This window comes from Mesitornis unicolor, unplaced genomic scaffold (assembly GCF_000695765.1).
Source record: "Mesitornis unicolor isolate BGI_N332 unplaced genomic scaffold, ASM69576v1 scaffold13678, whole genome shotgun sequence".
Classification (NCBI taxonomy): domain Eukaryota; kingdom Metazoa; phylum Chordata; class Aves; order Mesitornithiformes; family Mesitornithidae; genus Mesitornis; species Mesitornis unicolor.
The window spans coordinates 48,225-66,595 of record NW_010201229.1 but is presented as its reverse complement, the minus strand read 5'-3'; the positions used below and the strand labels follow the sequence as shown (position 1 = coordinate 66,595).

Sequence of the window (18,371 nt, the reverse complement as noted above, 5' to 3'; positions counted from 1 at the left end):
TTAATATTCTCTAGGACTCTCCTTGGAGTCATACAGTGAAAGGACAAGTGGCAGCAGACACAAATTGCAACAGAGAAAATTGCAATTCAATATTAGGCAAAAAATTTCACAGCGAGAGTGATCAAACATTGCATTGAGGGAGGGGGAAGGACAGAAGCTGTGGAATACCTGTTCCTGGAGATGCACAAATGTGGCTGGGCAAGGCCCTAAGTACTTGCTTTACCTCTGGAGCTGGATCTGGCTTCAAAGCTGGCTCTGCTTTCAGCAGAGGTCCCTTCCAGCCTCAGTTGTTATGTGGCTGCAGCACAAACTACGTGACTGTAGGAGAATTTGCAGTCCTTAAAAAATAAAGGGGGTAGTGTAGAATTGCACATAGGTCTGTAAGCTTTAAGTGAAACGTGGTCAGGTTTAGTATTGATGAGTTCAATAGGAATTGTACCACAGATCATACTGGTAATTGACTTTCTCCAAAGTGCAGGTATACAGTCAGAAGAAATACATAAAATTAAAGCAGGGACAAAGGGAGAACTTTATTCCCAGCCACCTGGTTATGGATGGGGACACTCGCTACTCTTCATTTTCTGACACAAGCTGATGGCTTTAAGCCATACTTACAGGGCTTTCTCTGCCATCATCTGTGTGCTGCATCCCTTTATTTAAGGTTACGTTTTGCCTTGTGCTTTCCCATGGAAGAGACATCAGACTTCTTTTTCCTGTTGCCTTCTGATTCTTCCTTTACTGAACAGTGTTGAGATCCAGTTTGGATCTTATCTCTGCTCTGTATTGTTACATATGGCAGGCTCTCTTCCTCCCCATGAGCTTTTCTCTTCAGGTTTGATTCCTGGCTCGTTCTGCATTTTCACTCACTGTTCTTTGACAGTAATTACATGCTGCTTTGCCCTAACTTGATTTGGCCTGCATTCTTGTTTCTGGGCTCTCATTAAACAAAGTCAGTTAATTTCATTTGGTTTTCATCAAGCCATGCCTGCGTGCTTGTTCTGGTGCAACTGCTGAATTTCTTCTCGCTGATAATTGCAAGATTTCTTTCAGGATCTCCACCACCGTTTGGATTCTACTCACAATGTGGCCGTGCTTTCATGTGTCTTGTACTTCGCAAGTGTTTTGATTTTGGGCCACTCCAGCCTGATTTTTTTTCCCTGTCTCCTGTTTTCAGGGTGTGTCTTTCCTTTATGATCTTTGTTCTCCCCATAGCAAACGCCTGCTCTGCAAGCTCTTGGGCCACTTGGTTGCTGGAGGACAACTCCTTTTTGTGTCACTGTACCTGCAAAGGGGACATGCCCGGGAGAAACGTGCTGTGCTGACAGGCTCTAATCAAACTTGACAGGTCATAGCCCATTACCCACAGCAGTTTTATATGGGTTTTGCATGTTGTTAGACATCTAGTTCTTCCTCTGCATGGGATCTGGATGGCTTTGACTGGATACACTTTGACCTATCACTTTCTTGCAACCATTACGATCATCTTGTCACAAATAGAGTTTTGTTTTTTCTCCTCTTCTTAACCCATTCGTCTGCCCTTATGGCACTACACAAGAACATCTCCTTATCCCCCATGAACCGTGTGTCCTTTCTCTCTACCTCTTTCCTTTAATCACTTGCTCAACTCCTAGCTTTTCTTTTCCCTCATAGTACCTGTAGACACGAGTGTTTCCAATTTTTCTCAAAATGTACGAAATGCCTGTGGCCTCTCTTGCCTTTGCAGCTACCTCTTAATTTCCTTTTCCATCTCAAAATTCGTAGAGTGCACTGTCTGGGGCTCTTGTCCTCCACTGCTGCTCCAATTGTGCTCTACTACAATTGTAATCAGTGTTTATGGTGATCCCTTCCTAGCTAAGGTTCAGATCCAGTGCTTCATTTTTCTTCCTGTGTCAGCTGCATTTGTCACTATCAGCTGTGCTGCTCTTGAAGCATCGTTCCTCTGTTGTTTTCCGTCTGTGTTGTCTTTTGATTACCTCCTTTTTTCCCCACTATCTTTTGCAGGGGCTGTTGTTCATTACTCCCAGCTTTTTGTGTGGGTTTCAGTGAAATTCTGCCTGTGTTTTCTTTCCCTTTATCCTGCAACATCATTGCCTTCGAGTAGCTTTTGGTAACCTGGTCACTTTTTTCCAGAGCCAGGTTCGTGTTCTCCTGCCACAAACTTAAAAATTATTTTTGAATATGTGGTGAGTTCTCAGACTCTCACTGCAAAATGTGGCTTTTAATCTATGTCATCCTTAATTCATCATCTGCCATCTTGTTCTGATCTCCTTTTTCACTCAGATTTACAACCTCTTCATTCGATTTTAAAATTATTGCTTCCTAATCCTTCCTATTTAAGGCTGTAAAAAAAACCAAACTGCTTACTTTCTGTGTATGAGAAGTAATATGTAGCCTTTCAGTGCTCTCCACTGTTCTGGGACCATTTTTTAATTTAGTTATGAGACTCTGGACTTTCAGAGGCAGGGACCATTTTCACGTGTGCTTTGTTTTATGTCTTGCACAGACACAGGAACAGGTGTCCTGGCTGAGTGCTGAGCTCTTCTGCGTTATATCCATAGGAGTTAATCAGTCTTTCTCATTCACCTCTGTCACAAATAGTGAAATAGGTTTTCTCGGAGCATTATTTTTTCCTTAACCTTTTAATCCTACTCCAGTGCAGTATGACTCTCTGGAAGCAGAGTATCCTCCCCCTCCAGCCAAGAGAGGGTTCCTTGCGGCAGGAGGAGGGCAGTGAGGGTACTCGGAGGCGTAGCTGCCAGGAGCAGTCCCCAGGCAGCGGCAAGGCTCTGTTGAACCAGGCTCTCCTGCCCTGCTGCCTGAGGACAGCCTTCTGGCTCAGACAGCTCATTTTCTATGCCTCTTGCGTATGCTCGCTCTTTGCCTCTTCCTTGCTTTGCAAGTGTGTTTTCTTTCTGCACCCTCTGACAGGCTGTTTGTCAGTGTGGAGACGAGGAGATGTGCAAGCCACGTAGCTACTTGGTAGCAGGAGGGAGTAGACAGCTGCGTGCACGAACATACAGGAATCCAGGCCTTAAGTTTGGCCTAGGGTAAGGAGAGACATTAGTGTCTGGTGTATGAAGGGTCACATGCCTGCAAGTGAGTAATTCACATATGTAACGCATGCTGTGCAGGTGAAATACTGCCATCATTCAAATTCAGTGTAAACTCTTTGTTTGTAGTATCTGCAGAGGTCAAATGCGCACCGAATTTAGACTGGATCCATACCATTAAGTGCACTGAAATGTTTTCTTTAGAGATGTGGCTCTGTTGTTGCTTACACAGCATCCTAGTGTAGGAATAAGAAACTTCATTTCTAGTCAAAGGACCTAAACCATCAAGCCATGATGTAGATAGAGATAATGGCATGAGTAACCCATCCTATGTTATTTATTCTCACACAAACTCACCTGTTTGTTTTTCTCACATGGAAGCTTATTATATATTACCCTCAACACCTTTGTTTCTTGTTTTCCTTCCAGAATCAGGAAGGAATTTGAAGTATTTTTCTTGCTTTATTAGGTTTTCTGTTCCTTCTAGGAATAAATGTCTGTGTCTTGCTGCAGTTTTTTGATAGTTAACCATAGTGAACTCAGTTCAAGAAGGACAGGGAGCTGCTGGAGAGAGTCCAGCGTAGGGCTACAAAGATGATTAAGGGAGTGGAGCATCTCCCTTATGAGGAGCGGCTGAGGGAGCTGGGTCTCTTTAGTTTGCAGAAGAGGAGACTGAGGGGTGACCTCATTAATGTTTGTAAATATATAAAGGGTGAGTGTCATGAGGATGGAGCCAGGCTCTTCTCGGTGACAAACAATGATAAGACAAGGGGTAACGGACACAAACTGGAACACAGGAGGTTCCACTTAAATTTGAGAAGAAACTTCTTCTCAGTGATGAGGGTGACAGAGCACTGGACCAGGCTGCCCAGAGAGGTTGTGGAGTCTCCTTCTCTGGAGACATTGAAAACCCACCTGGACGCCTTCCTGTGTAACCTCATCTAGGTGTTCCTGCTCCGGCAGGGGGATTGGACTAGATGATCTTTTGAGGTCCCTTCCAATCCCTAACGTTCTGTGATTCTGTGATAGTTAACCTCAGGGAAGCCTTAGAAATGTAAGTGAGATTGCTTAAAGGTTGACTTGCATCAGATGCTCTGGAAGAATTTGTGATTGAGAAGATATTACCTTAAAAAAGTTTCACAAACTGTGAAGTGTCTCTCCTGAGCTTTGAGCTTAAAGTCTGGTTTCACTCTGGACTGAAAATGGTGTGAATGTATTCCTTCCCAAGCAGCAACCCAGCTGCTTTCCAAAGTGCCAGAGCCTGCCTTTCCCTAAATCAGGAAGGTGTTCCTCTTGCCCTGGCTGCTCCAGAAGGTGTCTTGGTTCTCACAACGTGAACATGATCAGATTAATTGGGCTGCTTCAGATGCAGAATGGCTTCACCCTCCTTATTTCGGGATTCAAATGAGACACCCCAGCAGATGGACTTACTTGCTGAGTAGTCTCTTTCTCTCTCAAACCATTTGTTAAACCTCAGTAAGGGTCCTAATGGCCTTTCTGCAGTTCTACATTTTTGGTTCTGTGGCTGATGAAATATTGAACTGACGAATTGCCATCTCCCTGGTGCTGGGTGATCCTCTTGCCCATAGAATGCTTGCTTTCGAATACTGAAGGTGGCCAGACACTACGTTTTGGACAAGATGAAGCATATTATAACTGATTTGGGATAAGATCTTTGCCTTATGATATTAGGAATCTTACAGCAGGTATTCCTGTAGCAGGTTTGAAAATACATCCATGTTCCTCTTTTGGAAATTTTTTGGTACCCCTTCTTACAGTCATGTCAGCCATTTCTTTGCGTTTATAGATTTGAAAAGCTAGCCGTTGTGTGCAGTGTGCTATAAATACCTTTAAGGAAATGGTTTCCTACCTTGCTTATCTTCATATTGTTTTCCTATTTGTGAGAAACTCATTTTCATGCAAGATGAAGTATTGGTTGCCTTTGAGACTGGCAAAATTATAAAGTCACTTTGGTAGTTGTCAGCGGACTTCATGTTCAGAAGAATTTATGGCCTTTATTCTCGGTATTAAATTTAAGAAACTGTGAGCAAACAATGCAGAGAACATTCTTTGTGCTGGTTGAGTTGCAGAGTCTGAGAAGATAATTTTACTATTGTTTTCTGAAAAGCTGTTCACTTGGTGGTATGCTGCTCCTCGGAAATACTTTTCTAAAACACTTTGTTTTCCAAAGCAGAGGCTCTGCCTAGCACAGGTATTCAGGTATTATTTGTTTGTATTTTTGTTTTTCATTCTCCTCCCGCCCCCTTGTCAGAATTGACCTTGGTGGAGGGAGATGTGGCTCTTGTTTCTGCTGACAGTGCTCTGTGAAAGGAAAACTTGTTTATCCCCCTTTTAAAGACCTCTCTCAAAAGGTCTGAAGAACTTAATGTTTTTCTCATCAAGCTCTGCTTTGTTCCCAGTTTGGGAAGTCTTTTAATCTTAGTATGTGGAAAGAAGTCCCTCAAACCTGCTTCCTATGTTCCTTCTCATTGAAAGGACCATCTTGGGTCTCAGTCAGAACTGCAGAGTGAAAAGCAGCGAAGGGTAAATCTGCCCGTGAGCTGCAGTTTAATGGAAGGAGGTTCTGGGCTGTCTCTCACCAATTTTGGGATTTTGTCTGTCCCGCTCTCCATGGGTTATCTTTCAAAGCCTGCTGCTTACCTGGAGTGGACGAATCTGCCAGTTTTAGGACTTTCAGAAGATCAGGTTGACGTTGTTAGTTTGCAGGGCCGGAGGTGGGTTTACACATGCTATCCAGATTTCATGGAGAACAACTTCTAGTTTCGCACAGAAGAGTTGTCCTTGAGCATTTAAAACTCCTGCTGGTTGTCTCCCAGAGTATCTTATCTGTGGAAAAGAGATACAGGAAATAAGGATTGCTGATCTTTAATAGTTTGTTTACTCTGCTGCTTTCATAGATGCACTTTCTTTTTTTACCTCTACCATTCTGGACCCTGGTTGTAAATTGGGTAAAGAAAGGTGCCTAGAGGGATTACTAGGGGTTAAACTGTATTCTCAGATTTGGAAAATCAAAGCCTAACAAAAACACTCCTCTGTGCTGTAAGTAATTGCCTTTAAAAGGCTCCTAACTGTGTGGCTAATCGAATGCTGAGGCTAGGGAATCGGTGTGAACTAAGAAAATTGTGCAAGGTCAGCTATCTCTGGCAAAGCAGTTTCTAGCCCCAGAGACCCGAGTAGTGCAACACCCTGAGTCTGAAGGTGTCAGGTTATTCCCAATGTCCCATTTGGCACAGGTGTGCTTCCTTATCCCTGCGCCAGGCTGGGACTGAGCTGCTGTCAAGAGGGTGATCCTGCTGTTATTCTGTTTGCATGATGCTTGCTCCCACCGTTCCCCTTGTGCTGGCTCTACCAAGCATACATTTGCACCGTGGGGTGACTTTTAGCTGGGTAATCCTTCAGGAGGCTGCCCTGGGCTGAGGGATCTTCGTGCCACATCAGCCATCTCAATCCGCTTGCTCTCTGAACCGCGCTTGCTGCGTCTGACAGGGAGGACCCTTTCCACCGGTCATTATAACCATTAGATCACGTTAGCCATCGCACAGAATTGTGCCCAGGTGACAGCACCGCTGTGGTGCTGCACCATTTAGGCCCACAGTGCTGCTGTTTCTAAGTGTTGGGAGATGAATGCTGACCTTTTGTTCATTATCCTCCTTTCTAGAGAAGAAAACTGCAGAACCTGACTTTTTTTCTTATTTTTTTTTCCTCTCCATAAAGGCCCTCAAGTGAAGTTGTGCATCAGGTCAGGGTTCAGCTGAAATAATAATCTGCTGCTTCAAAGACCACACGCCTGACAAACACAGGAAGGAAAATCTGTGTTTCTTACACCCAGACCTGCAATAGCAGTGAGAAATTTCCAGAGTTAGGAAGAAGCGACACTGGAGCTTGTTAATTTTTCACTGTGGGGAAAGGGAAACCAGTAACAAATTTTTAAAACTGCCTGTTAGCAGTGGCTGAAAAAAGTGGTGTATTGAGAACGTTATTTTTATCTCTGATTTTAGGATGCTTTAACCCCTCGGGTGAGGAGTGCCATAGAATCTTGAGGCACCTTCTTCAGTTACCCCTGAAGTGGTTGAGTTCTTGGTTTTTGTTGTCAGACCGTGTCCAGACACGGAGTTGCTTGAGCTGGAAATGTGCTTGCCCTTTCTTCAAGGAAGTACAGTTAGTTTAACATTTGTTTTCATTCCTCAGGAAATGGCAGCATCTTTAATATTCTTCTGTAGCGTTAGAAAAGTAAGGAAGCACAAAAGAAAAAAGCCATTTAGAAAGGCAGACTGGGTCATGAACTTCAGATCCACTTTGCTCAGAAAGGCACCGCCATCTGCTGCACCACTGAAGCTCTCTGTGCTGTCACAGAGAGGAGAGCCTGGTGGAGCCCCTGTGGTGCCTCAGTTCATTGCCTTCCTCTGGTAGGGACCTAAAAGTGTGAATGCCTGTTACTACAGCTCGTAGTAGCTCACAGCAGCTCTGTGTGTTGGTATCAAAAGCCTGAAGTGCCAAAGAGGTGAGCAGATAGAACCCACGCTTGTATTTGATGCATTTAATTCAGTATCTTGAGTGGTTGGAAGCCATGAATTACATTCGTGAAATGAAGCTGGCTTTCCTGTGAGTAGAAATCAGGCAAAACTGGTGCAGCGTGTTGGTGATCGTGGGTTGTTGGTGGCAGAAGTGCAGTTTAGTTACATGAGGAAAAGCTTTGTTACTGTGAGGGTTACGGAGCACTGGACCAGGCTGCCCAGAGAGGTTGTGGAGTCTCCTTCTCTGGAGACATTCAAAACGCCCCTGGATGTGTTCCTGTGCAACCTGGTCTAGGTGATCCTTCTCTGGCAGATCTGGATGATCTTCCGAGGTCCCTTCCAACTCCTAATATTCTGTGATTCTGTAATTAGTTGAGGTCTCAAATACAAAGATGATACTGGGAAAAGAGTGAAGACTTCTGTGGTATCAACCTCTTGTATGGGGCAGAGAGAAGGTGGAGGGGAGGCAGGGAAGTAACTTCTGCGCGCCTTTGCTAGAAGACTCCATTGCCATTAATTTATCCCAAAGTATGGGCATTACGTCTGTGCTTGCATGTGCTTTTGTATTTTATTGTTTGTCAAGCATGTGGAGTGAGGAAAGCAGAAAATAGATTTACTGACAATAGCGCTGGGAAAGAATAGGATGTTTAACCACTGACATTAGTTGTAGCCAGGAGCACTGGAAACTTGTGTGTAAAAAGCAAGTTGCTCATTCCCCAGTCGTGGCCTTGCTGTAAAACATCAGGGATTCTCGAAATCTGTGTACAGTTTTTGTTTAAAAATACATTTAAGTAACTTTAAGAAGCTCTTCCAAATGTGAAGGGGGCTGCCTTTGTGCAGATTTCTAAACAAAGCTTTGGAGCTCTTTGTCTGGCTATCCACAAGCTCACACAATCCTTGCTGTAAGATTTAAGTTGCCTGGTAGTGCAGAGATGCCAGACTCTTGCTGAATTCTCAGTAGCGAGTGAATACAACCCATTTGGGTGTCGTTTTAGCTTGAATCTTTTTAGGCTGTGCTGGCAGAAAGGTGGTTAAGACTCCCTGAAATTGGGGAGTAGCGTTGTTGTGCTGTTTGTGTTTTGTTTTGTGAACTTGAAGTGAACAATTTAACTTAGACCAGTTCCAGATGGTAATCAGTTGAGCTGTGTCCCCTTCACTTCATTAACAAATGTTGAAGGACACTCAAGAACTTCAGAAGTTTAAAATGGCCTATATTTGATTAAAACTAGGCAAAGACGCACATTTTAAAAATATTTTCCCTAACTTTGAAAAGAAAGGCAAAAAAAATCTTTTTAATCTCTGCTTGTTCAGTTTGCAAATAGGTTAATTTGAGGAGGTGAGAATTAATGACTTTCTGTTACATGATACTGTACGAATTATTAGAGTTCTATCTTTTGTAAGACTTCAAATTGAACAGAAACTTTTATTTTTAAAATGAACGTTTTCCTGAATCCTTTCATCACTGAGTCCACAAACATGATGCTTCAGCTGTACTAATATTCTGCCATCCATAATAAAGGAAAGCTTTCTCCAAACACTGCAATGCAAGCCAAGTTCATAAAAAGCTATGTAAACGTAATGTTTTGTGCAGTAGCCAGACTGGGGTAGGAAAGTGAAGCAAAACTGTGGCACTTACTGATGGTGGCATGGGATTTTTGTAAAATACTGTATAGAAAGCAGTTTCAAAAGGAAATTTTCATCGGTCTGCCTATTATAAACCTAGTTATATAACCCCAGTATCTTTTGGTTTTAATTAGAGAAATATGTTCTGAAAGAGGTTAGATTAATGTCCCTAGATTTAGAAAGATGAGTAAAAATAAAACTGAAGTATGAGGAGTATTTGTGTCGTAATTTTAGAAACCACAGCACAATGAAACCTCGGGTTTTTTTCCTTGAAGGATGTTGCTCTGCAGAGCCCAGACCTGGAGGAGAGAGGTTGTGTCTGTGCTGCTCACTTTGCCTGAGGTGATGGAGGAAGCCAGGAGCAGAGTTTGGGTCCCTTGAATCTTAAACTCATCCTTCTCAGCTAATCTGGGCAGTTTTTCTTCCTTGGCAGAGGAGATATTTTTCGAGCCATTTAATATGCAGAGCTGGGCTCCGTGTGAAGCACAGGATCGTCTTCATGGACAGAGCACTTTGGAAAAGAAGTTACTAATGAACCTGCATTGTTCCGGACTGGATCCCAGCCAGCTGCTTCCTGATTCAAGTTTAATTGCGTGATGATTAGTTTTCATTAGTAAGCAATTAGCAGTTAACAGCAGTCTCCTATCGCTGAAGCTATGGGTGAGAGTGAGTGGCTTGAGCCACGTTGAGAAGGTGTGGAGCTGGAGATGTGGGCACGAAGGAGTTTGGTGAGCACGACGGTGGGGGTTCTGGTGTTAAGTTGCCCTCAACAGCTCCTTCCTATGGCAGTGCTGGGCCGTGAGGGGAGATGGGAGTGCGAAACGGAGCAAATGACTTAAGTGACACAGAGTCACAGAACGTTAGGGATTGGAAGGGACCTCAAAAGATCATCCAGTCCAATCCCCCTGCCGGAGCAGGAACACCTAGATGAGGTTACACAGGAAGGCGTCCAGGTGGGTTTTGAACGTCTCCAGAGAAGGAGACTCCACAACCTCTCTGGGCAGCCTGGTCCAGTGCTCTGTCACCCTCACTGAGAAGAAGTTTCTTCTCAAATTTAAGTGGAACCTCCTGTGTTCCAGTTTGTGTCCATTACCCCTTGTCTCATCATTGTTTGTCACTGAGAAGAGCCTGGCTCCATCCTTGTGTCTGCAGCCTGGACATTGGGCACAGGCACTGGCTGTGGGTGCACCCTCATGTACAGAGCTATCCTAAGTATCATCTTCCTTAAAGGCCCTTTGAAGTTGAGTTGCTGTCAGTGATCCACGTTTTCATAGTCTTAACCTGCTCCTTGCCACAACTAAAACAGAATTCTGCCCTGAACTTGATGAAATCCCCATTTTTACAGCAGTAGCAGGCCTTGATTGCTTTGTGCCACAGGGAGGGAAATCAGGGGAAAGATGAGTGCAGGGCAAGGGCATGGGGAAGGGGAATAAGATGAGGATAGAGGGAGGTAGGAATATAGCAAAAGGTCAGGGCTCCTTTGCTGTTAAAGGTACAAGGGAGCGAAGAGTGCCCCTTGTAAACCACTTCTACCTCACTGAGGAGTCTGGTATGAAGGTGAAGTACGGTGGTGATTTCTTGGAGGCTAAGTTAGGGTTGTTGGAAGCTGTCCTCCCCCACACTTCCCTTTTGCCAGCACTACTGCTCTGCAGCTGAACCAAGCTGGGTAGCTGCTCCGGCCGCCAAATCCTCCCACCCCCCTCATTTTTCTCAGGCTAATTTTTTGGCTGGAGCAGCTTTCTTGACTGAATGTCAGCACTGATACAGGGACTTGCCTCAGCTAGGGGCAGGAGGGGGCAGCTGGTTGTGCAAGTACAAACTGATTTATTTTTATCTGTATCATTTGTTACTGATGTCAAGAGCAACCATCTAGTTGTCTAGACATAGGAAAAGGTAGGGGTTTTTCTTTTATTATTATTACTATTCCATCAGCCAGAAGCACTAGGGACTGGATGCTCCCTCCCCTCCTCTGGTGTAATTTGCCAGCAGGAGTAACCTAAAGCAGACATTTCCCCTCAGCTTAAAGGACTCAAATAGCTGCGTTTTCTTTTGAGAAATTCTGGCGTTGCTCAGGGAGCGACACTTATCATGAAGATCTACTTAAGGTGTCTTCAGGCTCGCTGAACTGCTGGTACGAGGAGACACAACGCTGTAGGACTTCGCATAAAATACCAGCCCCGCTCAAGATGCAAAGGCGGTGGTGAGCAGCAAAGCCCACCCAGGGCTCCCTGTGCTGTTTTGTTGGCACTTCACACTACACTGCAGTGAATCGCAGCTTTTCTTGCACCTCTGGGTCCTTTATTCGTACTGAGAGCTCTCACTTGCGAAGTTTCGGGAAGTTATTGATGATTAAAGGGGCTGTCCTGCTTCAGAAAAGACTTAGTGTAAGGGAGGGGAAAAGGAGGGGGGTGTCCTGGCATGGGGAATTTCTCTGAAGGGTGCTGCTGCGCAGTGGGAAACTCAAAAGGAAGAAAAAAGGAGGGGTGGGGAGGGGAGGGACAGGCAACTTCGTGTGTTTGAGTTCAGGTTTGAGAGCTGTGAACTTCACAAACCTTGTGCCTGCACTGTCAAAAATTCCCCTGCATGGCCTCTGACAAGTCAGTTAATTACTCCATAAAATAAGCTTTGAAACCACGCACTTTGTGACCATTAAGACAAATTTGTAGAGTGTACTTTTCAGTTTGAAAATTGAAGGTACAGTATGTGTTTAAATTGTTAGATGTTCCTAAAATTGGAAGATTAGGGAGCTGATGCAAGGTTGTGTGTTTTTATTGTATGGATATAATGGGAAGAAGCTAATTTTAAAGCTTTTTTTCATATATTATTCAGAGTCAGGTCCACGGAAGATAATAAAAATGTTTTGTTATGTGTTCATCTGATGTTAGCTTTCTCTTCCCTTGCGGAAAGTTAAAACGTTGCAGATTGGATTGTTAAGTGTTTTCTGGGGAAACAACTCTTCAAGTTAGATTTAATCACTGAAATTTCAAGGTTGACACAACACATAACCAGTCCTTTCCAGACAACCAACAGGTTATATTAGGAGATTGTTTAGGTTGGATTAGAAAAATTCCAGTAAACACTATCGATACCCAAAACTGTTTTACAAGGTTTTAATGCCGTCTCAAATATTATACCTAAATTTAACATGGTAGTGTCCCTCAAAGCAGAAGTCTGCAGAGGCAGTTCCTGGGGAAGAGGAGTTTTGAGTAGTTTCCAATAAATTCAGTTTCAAGGGTAATGCCAAAAGACACTGTTGAACAAAGGAGACTTCACTGTTGACTTATGCTTCTGCTTTTGGGCTACAGCCTCAGAAGATGGAGGAATAAGAAGTGAGAAGTGCATGTGACTATGTAAAATAAATGGAAAAAACAAACCAAAAATGCCTGTGTCCTTCAATTTCTGCCTCGGGTGAAAATAGATTGAAGTTTCTCTTTGATCAGAGTCTTATTTTTCGTAGTGTATGGCTCACACCAGTCCTTTCAATCCTAGTATAGCTTGATCTAGATTTATAAAAACTGAAGGTGTGGCTTGCACATAATTGGATAATATTATTGCCTTTACCACGATTCAACAAAAGCAAGATCTTCAGATTTATTATTATTTTTTGTCCCTGTGGATCTTGGGAGAGCTGCACAGCTCCGTACTCCTGAGACAGAGGAAGCCCTTCCCCAGGAGGCCCATGCTAAGGCTGTCCTTTAGGAAGCCACCGGCACCACCTCGGCTGCTTTGCTGTGCCTAACTGAGAAACTATCCAGCCCTGGACTTTGCTTTGTATATTTGCTGCTGCTACCTCATAGGAAGTTTTCCTGTGTTCGCCTGCTGACCCTTGATATTTTTGAATAAACTTGGTTTAGAATTAATGTAAAGTAGTTGTTATTGTAATGGGCGGTTTAAGCAGCACGTGTATCATTATGGTTTGTAGGTTTTTTTCCTGGTAATTAGTGAATAGTGAAATAACACATGCCTTCTTAAACCCATTCAGATTTTTGGGAGCAAACATCACTTTACATATAGCACTGGTTTTGTAGCTGAGGTAATTTCATCAGTGTGTAACTGATCTGTTTAGTTTTCCTCAACTGTGATTGATCATTTATTCCTGTGGTTCATGAGCAATGAGCTACATGTAGATGAGTTCATTTTCTTTTTTTTCAAACACTGATGTGTTACATGACAGCTTATCACTATGGAGAGATGTACTGACTCACAGGCATTTCTCCTTCTGCAAGCGTTGCACCTTTACCTCCTCTTCTTGGATTCCCTTCACCCGCTGTTGTTGCTCCTCTTTGTTTTTCCTGGGTGGTGGCAGCACCCACTGGTGACCTCAGGAACATTTGTGTGCGCTTTGCTACCCCTTACTAGAGCTCTGCTGGCAACCACTGCTTCAGCAGCCTTCTGCAGGAGCTGTCTTCTTCTCATGGTTCCCTCTTTAACAGTATCAAGTAGTATCTTTATTTCTACCCTGTTTGTAGAGAGAGATGTTGTTCATTTTCCAGTGAGATAGATATTGTACCTTTTTCAATGCTCTGTACTTGCAGTGGGGGATATTTTGCCTGTGCGATATGAGCGGCTCGTTAGACCTTCATTTAAGTATTGATACTGTTATTAATGAGTAAATGTCCATTTGGAATACCACTACAAACATTCTTTTCTAAACAATTTCTGCCTATGTACTTATTGCACATTCATCTACCAGCTTCCTCTTATGCCTCAAACATAACGTTTCAAACTGGCAGAGGGTAGATTTAGACTGGATATTAGGAAGAAATTCTTCACTGTGAGGGTGGTGAGACACTGGCACAGGTTGCCCAGGGAAGCTGTGGATGCCCCCTCCCTGGAAGTGTTCAAGGCCAGGTTGAACAGGGCTTTGGGCAACCTGGGCCGGTGGGAGGTGTCCCTCTCATGGCAGGGGGATTGGTCTAGATTTTAAGGTCCCTTCCAACCCAAACCATTCTGTGATTATTTTATGTGCCTTCATCCTGCTTCATGTTCTTAGTTCAGTTTCAGGAAGTTATGATCAACTTCAAGTCAGCACATCCTGGCTAATTTATAATTTCCTAAATGAAAAACGATCCTAAATTTCAAAACTCTTTACATTTACCTTTATTTTCCTTCATGCATTTCTTCAAAGCCCCTCTTACCTCTGGTTTCTGCTGACCCATTAGAGATGCCGCAGCCCTTTGCTGCCATGGACCTGCCCAGTGCTGCTGGCTCGGTCTCGCCATTCCCAGTTCATCCCTTTGCATCCACCAATGCCTTGTTCCATTTTAGTGAAGGGTCTCACACAGTGGGCTTAGTTTATCATGAGGGCTTGCACAGGTAATGGCAAATGGTTTATTTCTGGCCAGTGTTATCAGTCTTTGAGTTGTTGGCAGAGGTGGATTTGTACTGCGCCCTTTTTCCTGCCAGGTCGCATTAGGTATTCAGTATTTTGTCTAAATCTTTTCTATGTATGGTTTGCCTTGCTTGAAAGAATTACCTTATTTTTTATCTCAATCTTTTTGTCAACTTCTTTTCTTCATGGTGGTGATTTTGCTTTGTTTTAAGGCAACTGCACGCTGCTGTTTTCATACTGCACTCAGTAGGCCTTGTGCTAAATAGAAACTCACCATGTATTTCCTGTAATCGATACCCAAAATGGTTGGGAGAGAGATCCAGTACTGGCTGAAAATCCAACTGGAATAAATGCTCTCTTTTGCTGGCGATGCTGTGCCCACAACACTGTGTGTCCTTATCACATAATCGCCGCTTGAAAATTTGAATGTCTTTTTCCTCCTTTAAGCCTGCTCTTCTATCTTTCAGACCTTTTTGTCAGTAAATTGCACTTCTTGTTGCACGTTTAATTCCCCAAATGAGTGGCCAAGATAACATAAACTGTGTAATTTTTTCTGCTGGACTCGCGTACTTTAGCGAATTCAAATCCCTGTGCTTGTAAGTGGTCGATTGAAATGTTTCTTTCATTCAGGGTGGCTCTTTGTCATGAGAGGAAATGAGATTCAAGCATTTCTTGTCGTCTTGGACTTGGTAGTCTATGCATTATTTTAATACTTCTTTTAAAATAGGACATGTCTACAAAGGCATGTACTTAGCCTGCTTAATTTGAAATTAAACATGCTCTTTCATTGCCATGTAAAGTTACTGTTTTCTGTCAGTTTTGCTGAATTAGTTCTAGTTAACCATCAGTTTGGTCTTGAAGTACCTAACCCTTATTCCAGTTCAGTTCTGCTCAGCCCTTATTTCATTTGGGTTTTTCCTGCCTCCGTTGTCTGAGGGGCAGGGAGGGCTCACCCTCCTCCATGACTTTCTCAGCTTTCACCACTCCTCGAGTATTTTCATGCACATTCAGGCCTTTGATCACTGCACAAAGTGAATGAAACACTGGGGCTTGTACGGAGCAGGGAACGTGGATTTTATCACTTAGATCAAATTTCAGCCCTTTTAGACAGTGTTTCCGTTGAGCTCAGCCGTCCTGGTGCGGAAGTGAGACTGAAGAGTCCCAAAAACCCGTAACCTAACAGTATAATTTCTGGGTGCCTGCGTTATTTTCATGGCAATGAGGGGTTTTTGTTGCTGATGGTGGAATTCCATAGTCCAGTCTCAATCTCCAGAAGAGCTGCGGCTCCGGGCAGGCGCAGAGGTGTGCACGTTTTGTGGTGGTGTCGTGTCTCCAGCCATGGCCAGGAGCACTTTTATCCTCAGAGCTGGGTGGTAACACGGGCACACAGAGTCCTGCTTGGGCATCTTCTCCCAGCTTTCGGCAGTCACAGCTTTGGAGCAGCCTCCTTTGGATCGCTGTGTTTAACAGGCAGCGGCATACCTGGCCTTGATGGATTTGTCTGGTCTGCTTTTGAACTCATTTGTCTTTTGGCCAGTGTGGGATTCTTTAGCAATAGGCTTTGTAGTTTAATTATTTGTTGCGTGAGAAAAGTGGATTTATTTTAAGTTTAAACCCATTGCTCTTGCTTCTTGGAAGCAGCTGAGAATCATCCCTTCACGCATACCGTGTTTGGTTTTGTAGAGCCCAATCCCCCTTCAGTTACCTCTCTTCTAAAAGACCTGGTCTTTTCTCATATGCAAGCTCTTATGTTCCTGGTTATCTCTATGGTCTGTTTATGGGTTTTTCTGATGTGTTGTGTACCCTGATTGATAGGACGACCAGAACCGCACACAATATTCAAGATGTCAGAATGTTCCACAGACATAATGAAGATTTGGGTTTCATGATCGATTTCTCGTCCTAATAACTTCTCATGTTGTCTGGTTTTGTGGTTGCAGGGACTGTGTGCTGTTTCTGTCCAGGATGCCTACTAATACCTTCTCATGAGTAGTAAAAGCTAATTTGGAGTCTGTCGCCATGTATACGCATAGGTGAAAATATTTTCCCCGTGTGTATCACTTTGCACGTAACAACGTTAATTTTCGTCTCCGCTTTATCATACGCTTATATAGGATTGTGAGGTGGTTTTGCCCCTCTCTCCCATCAGTTTGAGATCTGACCACCTTGGATAATTTCACAAACTTCACAAGTTTTCACACCTTATCGTTCACCCCCTTTTTTGGGAGTCTCTAAGCACAGTTAAATAGCTGCAGTGTCTGCATAGGACACTTTTGCTGGCAAACCATTCCTTGTCAAAACCTACCATTTATTTCTGTTCCTGTTACTTTTTCGCTCAAGTTGAGGGAAATTCTTCACCTCTGTTCTTCACCTCAAGTCCTCCTGTTGTGCTTTAATCAGTTTTGTACATATCTAGTAAGATTTCCCTTTTTAAAGACATTTTTCACTGTATTTCTTCTTTTTTTCCCCCATGCCATCCATTTTGAGCTGCAGCTTCCTTTTGTGCTCCGGCAGCCCGTGCAGCGCTGCAGTTCTGACTTTTTACTGCGTTTCCTAATGCAGCTTTATTATTACAGCATCTTCCAGATCATTGATTTGTCTCTCTGCTGAAATCTTGGAATCTAAATCTGTGTCCTTGAATTGAAGGTGGCTGCCCGATTTTACTTCAGTGATGATTTTCCTTTATTATGGATGGATTTTCTTGTTACAGGAGTATATCATCATTGGCAAGAGAGACCTTTTAGTAACGCAAGTTTAAAGGATTTTTATCTTTTTAATTGTGAGGTTCATTTTTCTGATATTCTGTGCCTGGTTCTTGGAGAACTTAAACCGTTTGACAGGAAATGGGAATTAAGAATTCTGTGCCTTCGCTGCTGGTTGTTATCTCCAGCCCCAGTCACATACGCAAATTTTTTCATTAGCCGGTGCCTGCACATCAGAGCGAAAGTGCTGTTTTCCTCTCCTGTTTCCTAAAAAGTGTCTGCCAACGCTGCTGTTTTTTCATCTCAATTTCTTTTTGTAGCAGCCTTCCAGATTTACTTACTCCTTTCTCCTATAGCAAACAGTACAAATTTATTTTAGTTTTCCTCGTAGCTTGTTGGAGCAAGTTGTCCCCTCTGCATCCCCCTTTCCAGGAGGGGAAACATGGCTGCCTGCTGTGCCCTTTCGCCTGGGTATGAAACGTGAGGCTCTGCCCGCTGCCAACTGTTTAATCAGAAATAGTCAGAAGGTCCCTCCTTCCTCATATCGCAGCTGACTCTCAAATCCTCATTATCTTACATTTGCATTTCTGCAGTGCAATTACACAGAAGCAATTATTTTCCTAAAAGCTTGTAATTTAAACAGATGAAGGAGGTAGAATGAAAACTGCAGATGACGTGTGAAGTGAAGACTTGTACCTGTGTCATTAATGCCACGTATGCTTCATTTTGGGGCTTGCTTTGCTGTTTTGGTAACCTTCAGTTGTTGCTTTCAGCTTTATTCCGTTTACGCGTTCTTGGCACTGGTTTGGGAGAAGGGGAGAAACAAGGAGATACCTTGCAAGCAAGGAAAAGGAAAAAGGGAAGAAAACAGAGAGCAGAGGAAAAACGGGTGCTTGGAAGAGAGGAAGTTAGGATGGGGCATCAGTGTGGGACGCAGGTGAGCAGGCTGAAAGAAGCCACCGCTCAGCAAGAAAAGACCCTTTGGATTCCAGACAGTAGAAAATGAGATACAGTTGCATCTGTTGTGAATGTCGTTGCTTAAACTGCTGTGGTAATTGTTCCATGAGAGAGATAGCGAAGAAATATTTGAAAATGCCTTGTACTGGTGTTAGACAGAAGCAGTTCATTC

The 18,371-nt window shown here is 43.5% G+C and overlaps 1 protein-coding gene across 1 annotated transcript in view; it reads left to right on the top strand.

Annotated features, from left to right (window-relative positions):
- The window catches only part of TCF20 (transcription factor 20 (AR1)), a 44,398-nt gene that overhangs the window by 5,939 nt on the left and 20,088 nt on the right, over nucleotides 1-18,371 (top strand).